Below are 12,564 nucleotides of genomic sequence, written 5' to 3'. Positions count from 1 at the left end.
CCTGTAACTTTACATCATAGTATCAAATATCTTAACATGTTCATATTTATATAAAAGGTAATTCCCTGCTGGTGATTAAGTGTAACGTTGATGAATCAGCTAACTGCTACAGAGAATTCAAGGGACGTTGGAGAGTCAGTGAAAATTTAATTATCAAAGCCTTTGTTCTTGCTCATAATTTAAAAAAAAAGCTTATTGCAGAATAACCTGTTTTATAAAATGTGTAATGTGTATATGAGAAAGGACTAACACTCTTCTCTACATGTGGGGCATTACTGAATCTACCTATCATTCAGTGCATTTTTTCCGACTTTGTTTCTTAAACTGTGTGTGTGTGTCTGTCAGTGTTTTGTTTCTTAAACTGTGTGTGTGTGTGTGTGTGTGTCTGTCAGTGTTTTGTTTCTTAAACTGTGTGTGTGTCTGTCTGTCTGTCTGTATGTAAAACAAGATAATACATAGACTGTGAAATTGACAATGATTTTTTTTTTTTTGCGGTACGCGGGTCTCTCACTGTTGTGGTCTCTCCCGTTGCGGAGCCCAGGCTCCGGACGCGCAGGCGCAGCGGCCACGGCTCACGGGCCCAGCCGCTCCGCGGCACGTGGGATCCTCCCGGACCGGGGCTCGAACCCGCGTCCCCCGCATCGGCAGGCCGACTCTCAACCACTGCGCCACCAGGGAAGCCCGACAATGATTTTAAATATCATCTAGTGCAACCTCATTATTTTGTCCAGTCTAACCATATAATTTCACAGGTCGATGAACTTGTGCATCTGCTGTAACCCCAAAATGTCACAAATGAAAATCCAGAAATAATAGTACAGAATTAAATGATCTACAAAGCATGGTGGCTCCTCCTGGACTGTAATCCATGCTTTCATCTTCCATAACCCTGATCCTGTTCCTTTAGTAGACATATTAAAACACAGATGAATAGTTCTTAATAGTCACAGTAGAATATATATATCAGTATGGATATTTAGTGATCTCATATAAGTTAGCATAGGAGATCCCATGAAATATTTCAAGAGTGTACCTGGCTCCCATATCATTCTTTTTTAGTCCTTTTATTCTGTCTATCTCTGCTCATAGGCACACATGTTTATTCCAGGTGTCACAAATAAAAACGGACAACTTGTAATAAATAATCAGTAAACTTAGTTACTGCTTTGTCATTTTTATTTGAATCTTTCAAATATGAATCAAGTTAGTGGACAAAAGAATCCAAGTAAATGACGTTCAGTGGTAATGTTTCAAGAAATAGATTCAGATATGAAGGACTGGAATACATTTGGTTTTGTTTGTTACCATACGCCTTTCAATAATTCTGTACTTCACTGTTCTTTATTCTCTATAAACACTTTCCTTAGTGTTGGGAAGCAGGATAAATATTTTTATGTTTCTGCATGGTCAGGGCTTTCTGACCAAGATTTATTAAAGACCTAAATTAAATGACAAGCCTTGAAAGTTAAATGGTGATTGAATAAACAGATAGGTCCAGATTTTCATAGAGATTTATTTCTGCAAAGTTATGTGTCTACATTCCAAAGGGTTCTAAACCAGTGACTTTCAATTTCTCTTCTTGGAGAGATTTTTTAATTAGAAAGATCAGGAGGAGAGGGTGGCAGGTGTGTACCAATGCTATACAGAACCACAAATTCACAATTTTGAGATTTCGCTGCTATGGTACAGACCGCACTGGCGTAACCATTTGGCTCCTATCACATTGCCGTGAAGGAGAAGAATGTGGCCTAGGAAACCTCTGCAGTTATTACTTTCAAGTTTGCCTCTGATTCAGAAAACTTATGTTTGCTTTCTGGACCAAATAAATAAATACAGCATTAAAAATATATCACATTTCTGAGCACTAATTGAATATTATGTCCTACTGATTAGCACTGTAGACTAAAATCTAATAGGAAAGACAAGTGAAAAAGAAAAGTTTAATTAAATATTTTGATAAGTTTCATAAAATAAGCAAGGTCTAGTAGTGAAAAACAGGCGGTGAGAAATAGCCAATGACTTTCTGTACTCTCATATAATATTAAATGAACATAACTCTATTATAACAGCTATCATGTTATATTATAAATCAGTTTTTCTTGGCTTTCCTTACTTATTGGTTTGTGGATTTTTGAGGATAAGGAATAACCCTATTCATCTGTCTATCCCCAGTAAACGGTATTTGGGATTTAATAAATATTCCTAAGTGATAAATTAATGGATAACTTCACTGTTCCAATTCAAAATTACTAATCTCAAGGAAATATACATTTGCAAGTTTCTTTCCACCTCATTTAAACACATCATCTCATAGAGTTGTTGAAAATTTGAAAAACGAAATATCTCCTGATTTTACAAAGAAATTTTGACCAAGAGTGTAATTTATTTCAGCCAGACTGGATGCATATTTAATTTCAAAGTCTACAAGTCAAAATACCATGAAGAGAATTCCAATATTCAAATTAAAATAAAGATGTCTTGGATAGAAAATGAATTCCATCTGTTTTAGAGACCCCTGTGACACAGACACAATTAGATATCGTTCGTGCCTACAAAGACATTTTTATGAAATAAATATGGACAATATCAAAAGAGTGACATTTTGTGTGAGCCTGAAAGAACTTTATATTTTTGATCTTCTGTTTTCTTCTTGGTGATTTATGCTAAAAATTTTCAAGTTTAACTTAACTGTTCTCATTATGCATGTAGGAAACAGGAGCAAATTTTCATACATGATTGTCAAAAATAAGTCATTGGTAACCACTTAACTACTTTTTTTTTTTTAAACCCCACATTTGTTTGTTTATTTATTTTTGGCTCTGTTGGGTCTTCATTTCTGTGCGCGGGCTTTCTCTAGTTGCAGCGAGCGGGGGCCACTCTTCATCGCGGTGCGCGGGCCTCTCACTATCGCGGCCTCTCTTGTTGCGGAGCACAGGCTCCAGACGCGCAGGCTCAGTAGTTGTGGCTCACGGGCTTAGTTGCTCCGCGGCATGTGGGATCTTCCCAGACCAGGGCTTGAACCCGTGTCGCCTGCATTAGCAGGCAGATTCTCCACCACTGCGCCACCAGGGAAGCCCCCACTTAGCTACTTTGATGTGCTGAATCTGTCTTATCTTTTTTCCTATGAGTAATATTTTAATTTTTTTTCCATTTTCACCTTCACATACGTATCAAAACCTGCTTTTGGTGGACTTATTTTCTTTCAATTTCATTTTCAGTTTTATAACCCTGATGCTATTTAAGGAGACTAGTCAGTATGTTGTGATATATGGTCCAGTCCCCACTCTCTCTTAGAAGAGTTCTACTTGATTTTCTCATGTGTACACTGCCTTTTAAGTCAGAGTTTTTAATATGCTGTAAGAGCTGTTTTCTTACTCAAGTGTAACTCTCTTTTTCTAGGTATAGCATTTCAAGATAAGTCTCTATGTTTCTGGTTTTATTTATGAAACAAATAGTCTCATCTGTGCCTATGCTATATTACTTACTCTGCATTCATTTGTGGACAGGAGAGAGCTATCTGAACTCCTTAAGGTGAATAATTAGATTATTCCTGATATCACATAATTTATTTTTATTCATTCTGTTTATTTTCATTAACCTTTCAGCATATCAAATAAAAGTCTTAGTAGGACCAAGACTACTAATCATGAAAATCATGAAAATCATGAAAATGTAAGAACATTTTCTTGTTTCACAGTGTCTTGAAGATTAAAGCAAAATAAATTGGATGATATAAATGTCGAGTGTTAAAAACGGATAAACATAAACACAAATTATTCAAATGATACTTTCCTTTTCATATTATAAACAAGGTACTCTAGATATACGTACAGCCAAAGTGTATGATTGTATATTGCTCCCACCCAAATAAAACAAGATTGCTTTTGAGAGTCACATAATAATTGCATAGGTACTGAGACTATTGGAAGCAATAGACTAAAATATTTTATTAAATACTAGTGGTAGAGTAGCTGAAAGTGAAAACCACTATTGGATTCTATACTATACTTGTACTGCAATCCAATCATTTATTAACTGTGTTATTTTGGGCAAACTACTTAACTTCTTTGTGCTTCATAGAGTTATAATAATACTGTCTCATAAAGTTGGTGGAAGAACGAAGTAATAAAATTTTTCTATTTGTATTCATGTCAAATGTAAAATTAATTGAAAAACACCTATTGCTTTTACACCACTAGAAAGAAAACAAATGCTCCCCATTTAAATTTTAAGACACTTTAAAATGGTGAGGTGCATTCCAGTGAGGGGAAAACGATGATTCCTTCAGAAGAAATCCTTCACAAATAATAATGAAAATTACTGGTTATGCAAAAGTGTAAAATGGAGAGGAAGTCATAACACAAGCTAAATAGCAGTAGATAATAAATTTTTATTCTTAATAATAAATGTACCTGATTCAGATATTATAAATAATAAAAATATAATTACCTTATTGAAATGAGCTTTCTTTTTGGTTTTACAGAGGGCTCATATGCTATTTTAAGATAAGAAATTTTACTGAAATTCAGAAAACTTAAAATTTTCAGGAATTATACTTAAAGTAATGGATTTGGGACTTTTGAGGGAAAAGCTGTAGAATCAGCAGTGCAAGAAGGTAAATTAAGCTAAATCTGCTTCATAAAGTAGGTATACTTGATTAATGATTTGTAATGCTTTTTGTAATGGAGAAAAAATAACGATTACTTTCAAAATTCCTATTTCCATGTTAGTTTTTATCTTAATATAAAGTCCCTCGATATACTACAATTTTGTTCCTGTTCATTACACTTAAATGAAAATTATCTCTGTCTAATCATTAGTAACTTTTTAAAGTGTGAAAATACTTCGAACCCGCCAAACCTTCATTCACAGGGTATTCATTGCTCATACAATATGGGCTTAAAAACACTCCTAAAATTTATATGGACCCACAAAAGTCTCCAAATTGCCAAAGAAATCCTGAGAAACAAGAACAAAGCAGGAGGCATCACACTTTTTGCTTTCAAGCTATGCTGTAGAGCTATAGTCATCAAAACACTATGGTAGTAGCATAAAAACAGATAAATAGACCAATAGAACAGAATCAAGAGCCCATAAATAAACCCAAGCATATATGGTCAATTATTATTTGACAAGGGAGCCAAGAATATTCAAAGGAGAAAAGAGTCTCATCAATAAATGGTGCAGGAACAATTGATATTCATATGTAAAAGAATGAAATACCACTCACAAAAATTAACTTGAAATAGATTAATGACTTAAATGTAAGACCTGAAATCATGAAACACATGGAAGAAAATATAGGTATAAAGCTCCTTGATAAGGGTCTTAGTAATGATTTTTGGGGTATGACACCTAAAGCACAAGCAAGAAAATAAAAAATAAACACATGGGACTACATCAAAATGAAAAGCTTCTGCACAGCAAAAGAAAGCATCAACAAAGCGAAAAGACAACTGAAGGAATGGGAAAATAATTTTTTTCAAACCACATATTTGATAAAGAAGTGAGTATCAAAAATATATAGGGGACTCATACAACTCGATAACATTAACAATAATAAAAAAATAATAATAAAATTAAAAAATAGTCAAAGGACCTCAATAGACATTTTTCCAAAGAAGATATACGAATGCCCAACAGGTGCTTGAAAAGGCGCTCAACATCACTAATCGTTAGGAAAATACAAATCAAAACCACAATAAGATATCACCTCAAGCCTGTTAGAATGGTTATCATCAAAAAGTCAAGAGATAACAAATGCTAGTGTGGATCTGGAGAAAAGGGAGCCCTTGTGCACTGATGGTGGGATTATAAATTGATACAGCCACTATGGAAAGCAGTGTGGGAGATGCACAGAAAATTAAAAATAGAACTAACATATTACCCAGAAATTCCACATCTGGGAATATATCCAAAGGAAACAAAAACCCTAACTCAGAAAGATATCTACGCCCCTATCTTCATAACACCATTTACAGTAGCCAAGAAATCCTATCATTAGATAAATGGATAAAGGAGTTGTGGTATATAGATACTTGTGCTAATTAAAAAAAAAAAATCTGCTCACAGAGTCTCCTGGAGGACAGATAAAACCAAATTAAATGACTACTATCACTTCAAACATCAACAAAGGCTACGAAGTGATAAAATAGTCATGTGAGGGCTTCCCTGGTGGCGCAGCGGTTGGGAGCCCGCCTGCCGATGCAGGGGTCGCGGGTTCGTGCCCCGGTCCGGGAAGATGCCACGTGCCGCGGAGCGGCTGGGCCCGTGAGCCGTGGCCGCTGAGCCTGCGCGTCCGGAGCCTGTGCTCCGCAACGGGAGGGGCCACGACAGTGAGAGGCCTGCATATATATATTATGTCTGAGAAAGATCTCATTGTAGAGGTGACAGTAGAGGTGACAACTGAATCATTAAAAAGGTGAATGCAAATATAGATGGGAAGCGAATTCCATGAAAAAGGACCAGTAAGTAAAAGTGGGTGTAGGTTTGAGTCAGGCTTGTTTGAAGACACAAAAGAAAGCCACACTATTTGACATGCAGAGAGTAGAGGAGAGAAATGAGACCAGGTAGGGTCATACAGTTTGTTTTATATGTTTGTTTTGTTTTTGTTTCTGTTTTGTCTGCCAAATATCCAAACCCTGGCTTCTCCTACAAATACCAGAAGGATCTATACCCAATTTGTACCCTTGCAATTAATGGGTGCCATTATCTAAGCTCAGGAAAATAACGTCTCTGGGAAGGATTGGAACATTGGACAAATAATGAATAAATAAAAGGAGAATTTGTAATTCATCTCAGAGCAGAATTGTCTAGTGGCAGGAGCCCCAGCTTGCAGAGGCAGGACTAATGAAATCCAGTGGAATCCGCCAAGCAGGGATGGTTGGACCAGACAGTGTACGCCCAGTAACCTTGGCAGTGATTCCTGCTCACTAGACTCTTTTGGTTACGTCTGTTTTCTGAGCTTCTTTCTCTGGTTTCTGTGATCTACCAAAGAACTTGTCCAATTTCTTCCTTTTTTTTTTTTTAATGTAAGTAAGCAAAGTCTGTTTCTATTACTTGCAACCCAGAACTCTGACTGATAAATCATGGTGAGTGCTGTTCACTGTGGCTAATGTATTAAAATTCATTCCTTTCCTGGCACCTGTAATAATTCTCTCTGCAACAGCTTATAGTTCCCCAAATAGTATAATCAGTTTTACACCTAAACATCCTCGCTCATGATTGTCTCTTTGTCTACCTGTAAACGCTGCTCTTCCAAAAACTCGCTTCTTACCTCTACCAAAGTCAATTCTATTCTCTATGCTGCTTCCATATTTTATTAGTAGGATAGTCTAAGTTGTGCTACATTCAATAAACATAAGTGGCTTGCCTACTTTCACAAAGTTCCCTGTGAGTCCTACTCATGGCCAAGGGGCCACCTTGTGGTACCCAGGTAACCTAGGCTACCTTGAACTTGTGAATTCAGGAGAGACTTCCATATTTGCCATTGCAGAGGAGTCGAGAAACTGGAGGGTCACACAGGAGGTTTTGACAGCTTGAACCTCAGAGTTCTCCACTTCTGTTTGGCTCACATTTAACAGGCCAGGCTCACAGTCACATGGCCTTGGATAGCTGCACGGGTGGGGAAGGATAGTTTTCATAATTCTCAGGGAAGAGTGTTATGAGAAGAACCTGATGAACACATGATACTGTGTCGGTCTCATGTATCCTTTGATCCCCTAACTTTCTATATATCACATTGTGTTATATAATTTATTAATTTACGCGTTGGTCAGTATCTCCACCGTGCATCGGCCTTTAAGAGTTGAGGGCTATTTTGTCCCTCTGAAGCCTCAGTACTGACTGTAATGCCTGGCTCTAAGTAAACACTCTATAAATGCTTATTGGATTTATAGGATTTGCTGAATGAAAGGAGGATAAATGAAAGCCATTTTTTCCACAGTAATTTTCTCCGCATTATAATTCCATGATGCAGTATTAGCCACAGTTCACTGAACATTACAGTATCAGAGTGGCCTGTTGGGACTTTTGTTTCCACCAATATTGCGGAATAAATTCTTGGGGAGTGGGGTTCCCTTCCTGATACCTAACTCCTACATGAGGCAGCAGAAAACACTACGAGTAAAGAGAGCTAGAGAGAGAAGAGAAGTACGAGCTTGAACCTGAGTGTTGACTAGGGAAGACACAGAAAGGGCAGGATGCGTAGGCAGGAGCAAATACCAGCATCGTCTCGGAGACACTGAGCCTTCTCCAGATTAGTAAGGGAGACCCCTGAAGCTGCGCCTCCCGTACAAAACTGAAGACCTGCCAGGGGAGGGTTGCGGTCCCAGTCTGAGGCCTTCAGGCTCCGGCCATATCAAAGCCGTTCCCTCTTTGCAGGAAAGCATCCGTCCAGCCAGCCCCCAGAGCTGCCAGATAATACCGTCAACCCAGTATGACTCATAAGCCAATAACACCAAAGAAATAATGAATGAACCAACTTCACTGAGAAGTAAAAGAGACACAGCCACAGTAGATTTGGGCCACGAGCAAAAGCTGACGGTTGTAGTACACGAGCTGCATCCACGTGGATAATGACTTTCAATGATCCTGCATCAGATGCTCAATGAAGTTTTAACTTATGGGTGGTTTTTAATAACTGCACAAAACTTTGACACACGTGAGACATTTCATACTTTTTCTCACATTTTTTCCAAATAATTTATGTAAGAATAAAATGAATAAAATATTTAATGTCACTGTTTATACTGACATTTCTCAGACTGAGCAAAGAATTATTAACCTCTTGGTGCACTGCCTTTCATATATATTAGGTGAAGTAATTTAATATAATAAAATAGAACTATTTACACTAAAACTTAAATGTCTCTCTCTCTCTCTCTCTCTCTTTTTTTTTTTTTTTTTTTTTTGCGGTACGCGGGCCTCTCACCGCTGTGGCCTCTCCCGTTGCGGAGCGCAGGCTCCGGACGCGCAGGCGCAGCGGCCACGGCTCACGGGCCCAGCCGCTCCGCGGCACGTGGGATCCTCCCGGACCGGGGCTCGAACCCGTGTCCCCCGCATCGGCAGGCGGACTCTCAACCACTGTGTCACCAGGGAAGCCCATAAATCCATCTTTAATACTGTTGCTCTTTGTTATTTTATGTTGTGGTGCTTGGTGTCTTCAATTTGCTATCGATGTTTTATTTATTGGTCATCGTTTTATTTGAGGGTTACTGTTCACCAGTCCACAGATGCTGGAAGTCAGTAGCTATTTGAAATATTGTTCTGTTATCCCTGGGTATTTTGCTTCTGCATGGGAGCAAACACTTTTGCAACCGAACGTCCGGAACACAGAGGGAAGCCAAGCTGCACAGCTACTCTGAATTCGCTGTTGAGTCTATAATCCTTGCAGTTCTCCTCAGCTCCTTCCAGCTGCTGCTGCTGCAAACATGCCCACCTCCATCACAGCATTCTGTGCATGTTCAGACCTATGACTGGTTTCTTCTTTGCTTGTTCTCTGTTCTTCTGGTCCCATTTGGTTTCTATCTGTGAGAAATTCCTCAAACATTCTGGAATGTTGACAGCACTGTTTATTGTTTTCCAGTGAGAGCGCTATGAGTTTTTAAAAAAATGTATTTTCTCATTTTATGCATTTTTTATGGTTTAACTTTCACCACATTTCTTTATTCAATACGCCAACACTTCCTCCTACTTAAGTTACCCACTTAAAATGACTTTCCTCTGGAAGGTTTTGTTTGATTATTTCAGGTTGCAATGATTTCTCTGTAATCCTCTCCCAAATCAAATGCAATCTCTGCTTCTTCACGTTCATCAGCTTGGTCCTAGTTCAATGTTTTCCTCTCAGTGGTGACTGACAAGAGAGGATAATTTGGGGTCTTCATTGTTCTGTCTTGTGATCACAAGGATTAATAAAGTACTTGCCACATAATTTTTAGCTTAGTACATGAATTTTCTCAATTTAAAAAATATTTTATTCTCGAAAGCATTTTGTGTTGCTGTTTTTAAAGGCAGGTGGTTGACCACCACAAAGGGGACAGCGGAGGAGACAGTGTGCCGCAGGGAGCGTGACATCAATAAGCATCTCGTCTGTAATTCCTGTCACAATACTTTGTTAATAAGGGAAGTCTAATAATAAGTTAAAGGAAAAGGAACACATGATGCAGTAAATAATGTTGAGACTATCGATTAACAGTTTGCAAAGAAATATATTAACTAACCTTAACATTATGTTACATTTAAAACTAAATTTCAGATTAAAATGTTAATATAAAAACAGAGGTGAAACAAACTAATATCTATCCAACATCTGTAAAAAGATGACAATCTAAACTTCAAATCTATAAAAGAAAACACAAGGGAAATTGAAATTAGAATTGACCAGACAAAAATTTAAATCATTCATATGAGAAAAAGATAAGTCACAAAAAAAGGGGAAAACTTGGCTTTGAATTTTGGTTTAATTAACAGATTAAAATAGTTAATATTTAATTTTATTTCAATTTTTCAATAAGAAATTGAATTAAAAACCAAAGAATATCTCTCATCATTCACTCTATTTATTTTCTCAGTTGGGCATATTGAAATCATATAAAAACAAATACCTTAAGTAGGCTTTTCTCCAGAAAAAAAAAAAAAAAACAAAAACTTTGAGTCTCTCAATTTCATTACCAAAGTGCAGTGATTTAATCAGGATTCCATATAAATAATAGATTTGGAAGGAATTTTTTTTAAAAGGAAGGATGAATGAATTAGCAAAATTTGACAATGGACTGGAATCAGAAAATATTTTGAAAAAAATTGACATGATATTTACATTGACAGATGGTTGAAATGAAGTCTTCCATGATTCACGGAGGTGGAGTGCTCTACAATTTTTACTTTAAAATGATAAAGCCTTGCAAGATAAAAATGATTTCTCACTTCTTAGTAAATGTGATAAAAACCGGTTAAAATTTTGGCCTTCAGGAAACCAGTAGGGGACAAGGTATTAACCAGACTATCGAGAACACTAATAGTCAGTGAGAGGTCATTCAGGACCTGTTCTTATGCAAGAACAACCCTGTCTCTTCCTGTAAAGTAAGTTTGGATGTCAAGACTCAATTTCAAAGGTAGAAGTATTTTATTTTCATGAATGAACATTTTTAAATGAGACACTGGCACCCATTGCTATGTACAATATTTTTTTTTCCTTAAATAAGAGTTTTCAGTTGAGTTCAGCTGTGTGTAATCATGGCCTGAGCATTAATGCCAGAAAGAGCTACCAAGCAAAGCTGAGGAAATCTAATTCTTTGCAGATTTCTCAGGAACAAAATTTCATGCTACCGAAAGGTGTACACAGGGTAGTAAGGTAGTGCTGCTGGGATGAGGGAGCAAGGGATGAGGGTGTAGGATTTCTCAGGAGCACTTCTGAAATGGTCCAATAACCTTTTCAATGTCTGCTCCCTTGAAACACACTTCCTTCTTGGGCAAAAGAACATACTACAGGAATGAACATTTTCTTTGCTTTCACTGCCTTCTTATTCTTTGTGATAGATCTTGGCACAATACGACAGAAGGTTTGGTTTTGCACACATAATTGTGTGTGGGTATTTCTATATTTTAATCACCAATTCATTTCAAAACGAAACAATTCACAAAATCCTTGGCCTTCATGTAGGCAATTTGATAACCATATCAAACCCAATTGTGCTCACATGAGTAATGGAATTAATTGGTTACAAAAATGGTGTTAGGTGTTGCAACATGTTTGTTCCAGGCAAATTATTCTGATTAAAAAAGTAGTTATTGCAAAAACAAGGAAGAAATTACAGACTTTAAAATATGTGCAGTGCTGGACTTCCCTGCTGGCACAATGGTTAAGAATCCGCCTGCCAGTGCAGGGGACACGGGTTCGAGCCCTGGTCCGGGAAGATCCCACATGCTGCAGAGCAACTAAGCCCGTGCACCACAACTACTGAGCCTGTGCTCTAGAGCCGGTGAGCCACAACTACTGAGCCCACGTGCCACAACTACTGAGCCCGCATGCCACAACTACTGAAGCCTGCGCACCTAGAGCCCGTGCTCCGCAACAAGAGAAGCCACCGCAATGAGAAGCCCGCGCACCGCAACCAAGAGTAGCCCCCACTCGCCGCAACTAGAGAAAGCCGGCCTGCAGCAACGAAGACCCAAAGTAGCCAAAAATAAATAAGTAAATTAATTAATTTTAAAAAATATGCAGTGCAGTAGTCCTAGGCAAAAGAATGAATTAAATAAGGAGTATTTAGTATTTAGGCAGCCATCTAAGTTGGCCCTCCCTGGTCTCCCTTTTTGTTTCTCCAGCATCTCTTTTCATTTAGCCACTGGGTTTTCTTCTTGGTGCTCCAGGGCTTAATGACACTCAGGGTCTGCCTCTGGACTTTATGTGTCCTCACACACACCATAACTGCGGCAGGTTTTTCTCATTCCTTCAAAACTAGGAAGGAATAGTGCCAGGTGATTGGCTGGCTGTGGCTGAGAGCCTCATTAAGCTGTCAATAACACTTTAGCATCTGCCATCTTTCTGGAGAGAATGGCCACAAATTA

The sequence above is a fragment of the Kogia breviceps genome, chromosome 20, assembly GCF_026419965.1.
Source record: "Kogia breviceps isolate mKogBre1 chromosome 20, mKogBre1 haplotype 1, whole genome shotgun sequence".
NCBI lineage: Eukaryota > Metazoa > Chordata > Mammalia > Artiodactyla > Physeteridae > Kogia > Kogia breviceps.
The sequence above is the reverse complement of the archived record's forward strand: the minus strand, read 5'-3'. Positions refer to the sequence as shown.